Raw genomic sequence first — 10,490 nt, 5'->3', positions numbered from 1 at the left:
GCCCTACCAGGACAACAACATGCCAATCAATCAGCAACAAGCAAAAGTACCCCATAACAGGGCTTATACACAACATAAAGTCCAATTCCAAGCATCCAAAATTCTAACTAGCAGCCCATAAAGCCTGCAACCAGCAGTCAGGGGAATAAACCCCTGCAAATTAAGAACACAGAATGAGCAGCTATGAAGGAGTGCCAGAGCTACTCATGGACATGAGGACTATGGTCGGGCCTTTGAGTTTGTGTTTCGTAATTGAAGTGCCATTAGAGGTGACAGCAACTCTGCTTCTTGTGAGATATTACCTTCTTGTAGTCACTACAGTAGGAGTTGTTTCTGCTTCAGTAGAAGATTGATTGGTACCAGAGGCAGCAAGCTTTGATCTTTGACGTGTAATATCAACAGCAGCAGCAGTTGCCTTCGGTGCAGGAGGAGACACTACATCAGGAGTTGTTGCTGCTTTAGTAGTGCACTTAGGATCCAGATTCTGCTTGGGACCAGACACAACAATCTTTGATCTTTTACGTTCAGAGTGGCCTTTCATAGGATCAACAACATCAGCAGTAGTAAGCAGTGCAGGAGGGTCTACACTATCAGACTGTTGTTTCCCAACAACATCAGCATCCTCAGAAACAACAGCTTTATGAGGATGTTTTTTCTGCATGGGACCTCTGTTGCATGTATTGGCAGAATGGCCTATAACCCAACACCTTTTGCGAAACCTGGGAAGGGATTCATAGGTGACCTGTTGGGAGAGAGGGGTTCCGTTGGGCAACACAACCTGGATAGCATTTAGGAGTTCTTGCAACAAATCTACTTCAACCAGTATCCTAGCATAGGAGAGCCTGGACATAGTTGTTATAGGGATTTCACAGTGGATTGGCTTCCCAATCATGCTGCCAATTTTCGAAAGACATAGAGGAGTCCAGCATCTTAAAGGCAAGTTGGGAAGTTTCACCCAAGTTGGCAGCTTTGTCATGTCATTGGCTTGGAAGTCAAAGAACTCAGGCATGATTTCCAAAATCAGTGGCCGACCAAAAACAAAGTAGGGGCCAGCACTCAAGGTTTCAAGCATTTCTAATTCTGAATTAAAAGCAAATATTAACCATCCTGAATCGTGCATAATGAAACGGGTTGTATGTTGCCAGTGTTTACTAATGAAATGTAAAAGAGACGCATGACCAGGGAATTTCCCTGCTACATACCCAATTAAACAAAACCGCAGCATGGGCATGGCTGCTCCTAGGTCAACCTCATTTAGATGACAGGATTCCAATTGCGCAAACTCACGGAAATGGACAAGCAGTGGAGGAGATGGGATTGGGTTACCTAGTGGAATAATTGATGCAGGGCTGCTATGAGCTGTCGATGATGGCGTGGCCGAAGCCCTAGAACGATCATCAGTAGAGGGGCCACCACTAGGAGGTGTAGAAGAGGAGCAATATTGACCCGAAGACTGTTGAGAAGAGAGAACAGGAGAGGAACCTCGGGTCGGGTTGCCTGGACCCGAATGAGGAGAGCCCTGATGAAACCCAACAAAACACTTTTTTAGAGCAAGATTAGTTTGGGGATTCTTAGAAGAACCTTCAGTGCAATCGCTAGGAGAGGCGGAGGAGTGGGAGTTCCTCTGCTTGGGTTTGGTCCTGTGCTTTGCTGAAACCCTAACATCACTGGAAGGTGAAACAAAATCGGCCAGAACCGCCTTCCTTCTAGGCGTAGAAGAGGGTGAGGTGACACCGTGGTGAATCGGTGAGCAACTACGAGACAAAGCCCTAGGCAGTCGTGAAGCTGACCCATGGCAGGGGACCTGGTGGCTGAAATCACCTTGGGTAGTCTTAAAAGACGATGTTTTAGCCTTTGATTTAGTCATTATTGACAGAAGAGAGGCTTCGTCGTAAGCCGAGAACTAGAGAAGAAGGCAATGTACAATGTGATGAGAAAAGCACTCAGTCGGGGACAACAGTTTCTTTTACTTACAGTTGGGAGCTTCTCTCTCTGGAAAACCTTACTGACTAAGAGCTCTTTCTTTTTTTTTTTTTTGATAAAAAATATAAGTATATTAAAAGATCAAAAATATACATGGCTGGCGAGCTAGCAAGAACAGAGACAAAGATGATCAGAAAGGGAACAAGCTCCCTTAAAGACCAAAATAGCAACCCACTGAAAAATAATAACAGTAACAAACGGACAGTGGTTAGGAGAGGAATCAAAAAAGTACAAGGTTCTGACCTAACACAAAGCAAAGACAGGATAAGGAAACATCATAAAACACAAAACAATAGAGATGAAAGACCAGAGAATTAAGCTTTAGAGACGAACACCCAAGAGAGCAAGCAGCAGCAAGCCGACGAGGATGAAGCAACTACAGGTACTGGACAAAAGAATGAATGAGCTCTAAGCTGGAGAGACCAGAAGGGAGAATCCACAAGCTGGAGCCAGGAGCTCACGAACAAGAGCCAAAGAACAGGCAAGCCAATGAGCAAGAGAGGAAGCCATGCAAGCCATGCAGCAAATCCACACAAGCAGAACAGCGCCATACGATGGAAACCATTCCATCAGCAGAAGGCACGTGGAAAGGGATCACAAGCAAATAACAAGAGGAACCGGCCAATGAGGAGAGCACACAACAGCAATAGACAACGTGAAGAGCATTTATGAGATGCTGCAGCAATAAATGAAAAGGTTTGCCACCCTGAGGAGCCCCTCACATGGAAAGAAATCACATGAAGCAGCATCCACGTGGTAGGAAAACATAGGCAGGCATGGATGCTAATCATGCAGGAACGAAGAACTGTCTGCCACCCATGAGGAGATAAATCACAGCCCGCCATGCAAAGCATACCCATCCATACAGAGAACAAAGTGTAGCCAATCAGAAGCTCCCACCCATCCAAAGCAAAAGAAAACCATGCAGAGACTAAAGCCGTACAGAAGCCAAAGCATGCACAAACCACGTATTACAACACAGCAGCGCAGCAAATCAACGGGGAAGGCAACATGCAGAAATGAGGAACCATGCATTTCCAGCCCTCAACATACCCTGAACATGCAAGGCCAAATGACTTGCAAACCAAGAATTGATTAAAAGAAAAGAACGTGAAAACGCATGCAAGCTCATGCGGTCCCATGCAGAACAAATAGCTTCAGCCAAAGAGACCATAACCAATGACTGGCACTAACAAATAAGAACCCACCGAACAAACCATCAGTGCACAACCAAAAAGGGACAAGACAACAGACTGGTCAGCGGCCAACATGGAGAGAAAAATGATCATTGTCATGAAAATGGAAAACCATGAAAAACAGAGTCTGGAATTTGCGAAAGAGAGAATCAATGGAGCTGCATATGCTGTCGAAAATTCTTTTGTTCCTCTTCTCCCAGATAATGTAAACAAGGATACCAAGAGAGACACGCCTCATTTTACCATCAGCATTGTTGCCGCCCCTACACAGCCCCTGAATGGCACTTCTGATGGTTGACATGCGCCTAGTGATGCGCAGCCAGGATCTAATCAACTGCCAGAAGAGAGAGGTCCAGTGGCAACTAAAGAATAGGTGGCTGTAGGACTCCTCATCCACTTGGCAGAAAACACACGTTGTGTCTGTTTGAAGGAAACAAAGCCTATATCTGGTACGCAGCCTACCCAGAACCGCCAACCATAAAGTAAAATTGTATCTAGGCATGGACCATGACTCCCAGACAACCCCTTTCCAAGGCACTGGAGTGCTTCAAGACCGCAAGAAATCATAAGCATGAGCTGTGAAAGGGCCAACAGAGGTGCTCCAGTTTTCCAACAACGAGAGATGTTGAACTCATGTCTCAGAAGCTGCTGACAAAGAAGCTGCTGATAAAGAAACAGCTGATATGAAATCTGCTGATGTGGAAGCTGTTATGAGTTTTAGTTTTAATAAAACACTAGCTATTTGAATTATTCAATTTCTGTTAGGATTGATATAATCCTTTTGTTTAATTATTATCCTTTGAATTCTGTTACGTAACAGCAGGAGATAATATTGTTGTTACTTGCCTTTAAAGCTTTACTTTTCAATGTTTTTCATTAAGCTGCATAATCAATAAAACAGAGAGCAAGAAGTCGATATTCGTTCTCTTTTGCATTTTCATGTATTAAAATCCAATAAATTGGTATCAGAGCTGATTTTTTTCTTGAGAGATCTGTGAAACAGAGAGAGCCTAAACACTTATCCCAAACACTTACCCCAAACACTTACCATTCTTCTAAAAAACCAATCAAAACAAAATGAATTCAGAAGCCTCCGTAAATTTAATGGCACCACCAGTATTTGATGGAACAAACTATCAAGTTTGGGCTGTTCGAATGGAAGCTTATCTTGATGCAAATGATCAGTGGGAAGCCGTTGAAAACACATATGAGGTTCCTCTTTTACTTGACAATCCAACTATAGCTCAAATGAAAAATCATAAGGAGAGTAAGCAAAAGAAATCAAAGACAAAAGCTAGCCTATTTGTAGCTGTCTCGTCTTCAATCTTCACCAGGATCATGACTCTGAAGACAACAAATGAGATATGGAACTTTCTAAAAAAGGAATATGAAGGGAATGAACGAGTGAAGGGCATGCAAGTTTTAAATCTCATCAGAGAATTTGAGATGCAAAGAATGAATGAATCAGAAACCATCAAGGATTACTCTGACAGACTTCTTGACATTGTAAACAAAGTAAGACTTCTTGGTACTGAATTTACCGATTCCAGAATTGTTCAAAAAATTCTTGTTATAGTCCCTGAAAAATTTGAAGCTACAATATCATCAATAGAAAACTCAAAGGATGTATCAAGCATCACTTTGGCAGAGCTACTGAATGCACTACAGGCTCAAGAACAAAGAAGACTCATGAGGCAAGCAGGTTCTATGGAAGGTGCTTTTTTTGCAAAATCACAGAACAATATGCAACAAAGAAACAAAAATTACAGCAGCAGCAACACAACATTTCCATTGTGTTCTTACTGTAAAAAATCCAACCATCCACAAAGCAGATGTTGGTGGAGGCCGGATATAAAATGTCACAAATGTGGACAGTTAGGACACATTGGAAGGGTATGCAAATCTCAACAACAACTGCAGTAGCAAGGAGAAGTCAAAACTGTTGTTGAACAACCTGAAGAAGAACAACTGTTTGTAGCATCATGTTTTGTTGCAAATAACTCAACAGAAAGCTGGCTTATAGACAGTGGTTGTACCAGCCACATGACCTATGATAAAGAGCTTTTCAAAAGGCTCGACAGAACAGTTATTTCCAAAGTGAGAATTGGAAATGGGGCATGTCTTGCAGTAAAGGGTAAAGGAACGGTGGCAATCAAAGGCAACACAGGTTTAAAATTAATTTCTGATGTCTTATATGTTCCTGAAATTAATCAAAATCTTTTGAGTGTTGGTCAGCTGCTTGAGAAAGGATATAAGGTGTTGTTTGAAGACAAGTTTTGCCTGATTACTGATGCACAAAACAAGGAAGTATTTAAAATTCAGATGCAAAGTAAAAGCTTTGCCTTGAATTTTACAGAAGAAGAACAAGCAGCAGTACATGAAGAAAATAATAGTACAATGCTTTGGCATAAAAGATTAGGGCATTTTCATCATACAACTATACTCTTTATGAAAAACAACAATCTTGTGAAAAGCCTACCTGATTTAGAAGAAGATCTTCCATTGTGTGCAGCCTGTCAGTATGGGAAGCAGACAAGACTCCCATTTGCACACAATAAAAGCTGGAGAGCTACACAGAAACTACAACTAGTGCACACTGATGTGGGAGGACCTCTGAAAATATCATCATTAAACGGTAGTAAGTATTACATTACTTTCATTGATGATCATACAAGAATGTGCTAGATTTATTTCATGAAGTATAAATATGAAGTTGCTGATATCTTTTGGAAGTTCAAAGCTTGGGTGGAAAAACAAAGCACACACAAAATGCAGGTGGTCAGATCAGATAATGGAACAGAATATACCTCAGAAAAATTCAAGAAGTTCTGTGAAAAGGAAGGCATTAAACATCAGCTGACAGCACCTTATACCCCTCAGCAAAATGGGGTTGTTGAGAGAAAAAACAGAACACTCATGGAGATGACAAGATGTTTATTACATGACAAAGGATTGCCAAAGAATTTATGGGCTGAGGCTGCAAATACAGTAGTGTTTCTTTTGAACAGATTGCCAACAAAAGCTCTGCAACAGAAAACTCCATTTGAGGCATGGTATGGCTATAAACCAAAGCTGCAAAATTTAAAAACTTTCGGATGTCTTTGTTTCTCTTACATTCCACAGGTCAAAAGAGACAAACTTGATAAAAAGGTAGAACCTGGAATCTTTGTAGGCTACAGCTTAGTATCCAAAGCCTACAGGATTTATCTTTCACAAGACAACAAAGTGATTGTTAGCAGAAACATCCAATTCTTTGAGTCAGAAAGCTGGAATTGGGAGAAAAATAAGCTTGAATTTCAAGAGGAGAATGCTGATGTTGATGATGAATCTGTTACAAAAATCAGATTGCTTTCTGATATCTATCAGAGTTGCAATGTGGCATTAATTGAACCTGCAGGATATGAAGAAGCTGCTACAGATCAACATTGGATGGCTGCAATGAAGGAGGAGCTTATGATGATTGAGAAGAGTCAGACTTGGTTGCTTGTGAACAGACCTACACATAAAAAGGCCATAGGAGTCAAATGGGTTTATAGAACCAAGTTCAATGCTGACGGTTCTATAAATAAACACAAAGCAAGACTTGTTGTCAAGGGATATGCTCAGATATTTGGGGTGGATTTTTCTGAAACTTTTGCTCCGGTTGCTAGGCTTGATACTATAAGAATGCTGTTTGCTCTTGCTGCTCAAAATGGCTGGACTATACATCAAATGGATGTCAAATCTGCTTTTTTAAATGGATATTTGGAGGAGGAAATATTCGTGGAGCAGCCTGAGGGTTTTGTTGTTCAAGGAGAAGAGGAGAAAGTATATTTGCTGAGAAAGGCTCTCTATGGTTTAAAGCAAGCACCAAGGGCTTGGTACAGCAGGATTGATGCTCATTTGTTAGACTTAGGCTTTACAAAAAGTCTAAGTGAATTTACACTCTATCTCAGAAAAATCAATGATGAATTGCTTGTGGTTTCTCTTTATGTGGATGACTTACTTGTGACAGGAAGTAACATGGAGCAGATTGATGTGTTCAAAAGAGAAATGAAGAAAGTCTTTGAAATGACTGACTTGGGAAAGATGACATTCTTTCTCGGCATGGAAGTTCAACAAAAGCAGAATGAAATCTTCATATGTCAGCAAAAATATGCCAAAGAGATTTTAAAGAAGTTCAACATGGAAGAGTGCAGATCAACAACAACACCAATGAATCAAAAGGAGAAATTTTGCAAAGAAGATGGAGCTGCAAAGATTGATGACACACTCTACAGAACCTTAATAGGATGCTTGATGTATCTTACTGCAACAAGACCAGACATTATGAATGCTACAAGTATACTTTCAAGGTATATGCATTGTGCAAGTGAAATTCATTTTCAGGCAGCAAAAAGAATTGTCAGATATATTAAGGGAACAATTGGCTATGGATTGAAGTTCTGTCAAGTCAAAAACTCCATACTTCATGATTATTCTGACAGTGATTGGGCCAACTGTGTTGATGATATGACAAGCACTTCAGGTTATTGCTTTAGTTTTGGTTCTGCCATTTTTTCATGGAGTTCAAAGAAGCAAGAAGTTATTGCTCAATCCACAGCTAAGGCAGAGTATGTTGCTGATACTACTGCTGTGAATCAGGCTATTTGGATTAGAAAGTTAATGGCTGATCTGCAGATGGAGCAAAAGGAAAGCACACAAATACTTGTAGACAATCAAGCTGCAATTGCAATTGCAAAAAATCTTGTGTTTCATGGCAAAACGAAACATTTCAAACTGAAACTCTATTTCCTAAGAGAAGTTCAAAGAGAAGGTGAAATACAGCTAATCTATTGCAAAACAGAAAATCAAAATGCTGATATTCTGACCAAGCCGTTTCCTCAAGCAAAGTATGAATTCTTTAGGCAGAGACTTGGAGTCTGCAGCTTTAGAGCCAAAGAGGAGTGTTGAATTCATGTCTCAGAAGCTATTGATGAAGAAGTTGTTGACAAAGAAGCTGCTGATGAAGAAACAAGAAACAGCTGATGTGGAATCTGCTGATGTGGAAGTTGTTATGAGTTTTAGTTTTAATAAAACACTAGCTATTTGAATTAGTCAATTTCTGTTAGGATTGATATAATCCTTTTGTTTAATTATTATTCTTTGAATTCTGTTACGTAACAACAAGAGATAATGTTGCTGTTACTTGCCTTTAAAGCTTTACTTTTTAATGTTTTCCATTAAGCTGCATAATCAATAAAACAGAGAGCAAGAAGTCGATATTCGTTCTCTTTTGCATTTTCATGTGTTAAAATCCAACAAGAGAGCTTGAGACCGGCTGCCACCCTTATCAACAAGTTTGTCCCGAAAGCTAAGAATGGATTTCCACAAAGGAGATGAACACGGGTGAGCCGTAGAGTCCCTAATGGACTGAGTGTGTAAGTAGAAGTGATGTACCCATTGAATCCAAACGGAGTCAGCTTTAAGATGAATATTCCAGAGTTGTTTAGAAAGAAAGCTGTTATTACGAGCTCTAATGTCAAAAAGACCCAACCCACCTTCAGTCTTAGGGAGACAAACCATGTGCCAAGCCACCAGTGCAGATTTGTTCCTAGAGACAGAACCAGTCCACAAGAAATTACGACATATACAAATGATTTGTTTGAGCATAGTATCAGGAACAGGGAAAATGTTTAGCTAGAATTGAACCATGCCATATAGAACAGACTTAAGCAGCTCCACTCTGCCAGCATAGTTGAGGTGCTTCCCTAGCCAACCTTGGATTGCCGACTCAAGCTTATGGAGAAGTGGAGAGTATTGACTGGCAAGGAGTTTGTGAGGGTTGAGGGGTACACCAGGGTAGCGAAAAGGAAATGACCCTTCAACAAACCCAGTATCAAATAGAAGGAGTTGCTTTATGTTGGCGGATACACCGCCAAAAAATATGAAGGATTTGCTGGCATTAATGTCCAGCCCTGAGGTTCTCCCAAAGATGGCCAGTTGCTGAAACAGAGTGGTAACCGAATGCCTATCTCCCCTGGAAAGCAGAATAACATCATCAGCAAATGCCAGATGACAAATACCAAGAGTGGCACACTTCGGGTGAAAGCGAAAGCCAGGAGACATAGAAGCCATGTGGAGCATCCGAGAAAGATATTCCATGCAAACAATAAAAAGATAAGGGAATAATGGATCACCTTGTCGAACACCATTCAGCCCATGAAAAAACCCATAAAGGCTTCCATTAACAGCTACAGAGTAAGAGGCTGTTTCTACACATTGCATCACTAAGTGGACAAAACGACTTCAAAACCCAAGCAACAACAACAAGTGGCGGAGAAAAGGCCATTGAACTGAGTCAAATGCTTTCCTGAAATCAATCTTCATCATGCATCGAGAAGTCCGTTTACGTTCATAGTTGCGAAGAAGCTCTTGAACTAAATGAATGTTATCTGCCATCAAACAACCCCCTAGAAAGGCATTCTGCATTGGACTAATAATAGTAGCAAGAGCATGGGAAAGCCGCACAGCAAGAATCTTGGCAATCACCTTATAAATCACATTACAATAGGAAATCGGATGAAAATCTGAAGCAGAGAAAGCATTAGCTTATTTGGGAATAAGGGCAATGATGCAGTGATTAATTTGTTTGAGAGAGCACCTGACTCAAAGAAATCCCGCACAACAAGACAAAAGTCTTGAGCAACAACATCCCAAGACTTTTTGAAAAAGCAAGAGGAGAATCCATCAGGCCCGGGGGCTTTGTCATCATCTATAGCAAAGAGAGCGTGTTTGATGTCCGCGTCAAACACTGGAGCAAGAAGAGAAGGAATAGAAGTAGTGTCTAGGCAAGGGCCATGTTGAATAACATTAACATCCAGGGGGAGAGTGTCCTTTGAAGTACCAAGCAACTGACTATAATAGTCCACAAAGGCAGCCCCGACTTCATCCATAGAAGAAGTGAGAGAGCCATCGCTGCGTTGGATGGCAGGAATAAAGTTCTGCCCATGCTTCCTATTCATGAGGGCATGAAAGAAGGAAGTGCCTTTATCACTCGCCTTGAAGAATTTGTACTTAAGCTTTTGGGAAAAGAACTGTTGTTCAGCTGCCTTAAGATGGAGAAGATTCTGGCAGAGGTGCATGTCCTCTTCATGAAGTTGAGTATTCCCCTGATCATTAGAGAAAAGAGTTTGATGTGCATCCAGGGCAGCTTCGGCACGAGCAACCCTCTCAGAAATATGGCTGTAATGAAGATTATTGAGCTCCCGCAGAGGCCTCTTAAGATGTTTCAAGCGCTTACAGAGAATGAACATGGGAGTTCCTTGGACTGCATAGTGCCATTTATCTGTA

Source organism: Populus nigra, chromosome 2 (assembly GCF_951802175.1).
Source record: "Populus nigra chromosome 2, ddPopNigr1.1, whole genome shotgun sequence".
NCBI classification, from domain to species: Eukaryota; Viridiplantae; Streptophyta; class Magnoliopsida; order Malpighiales; family Salicaceae; genus Populus; species Populus nigra.
The sequence above is the reverse complement of the archived record's forward strand: the minus strand, read 5'-3'. Positions refer to the sequence as shown.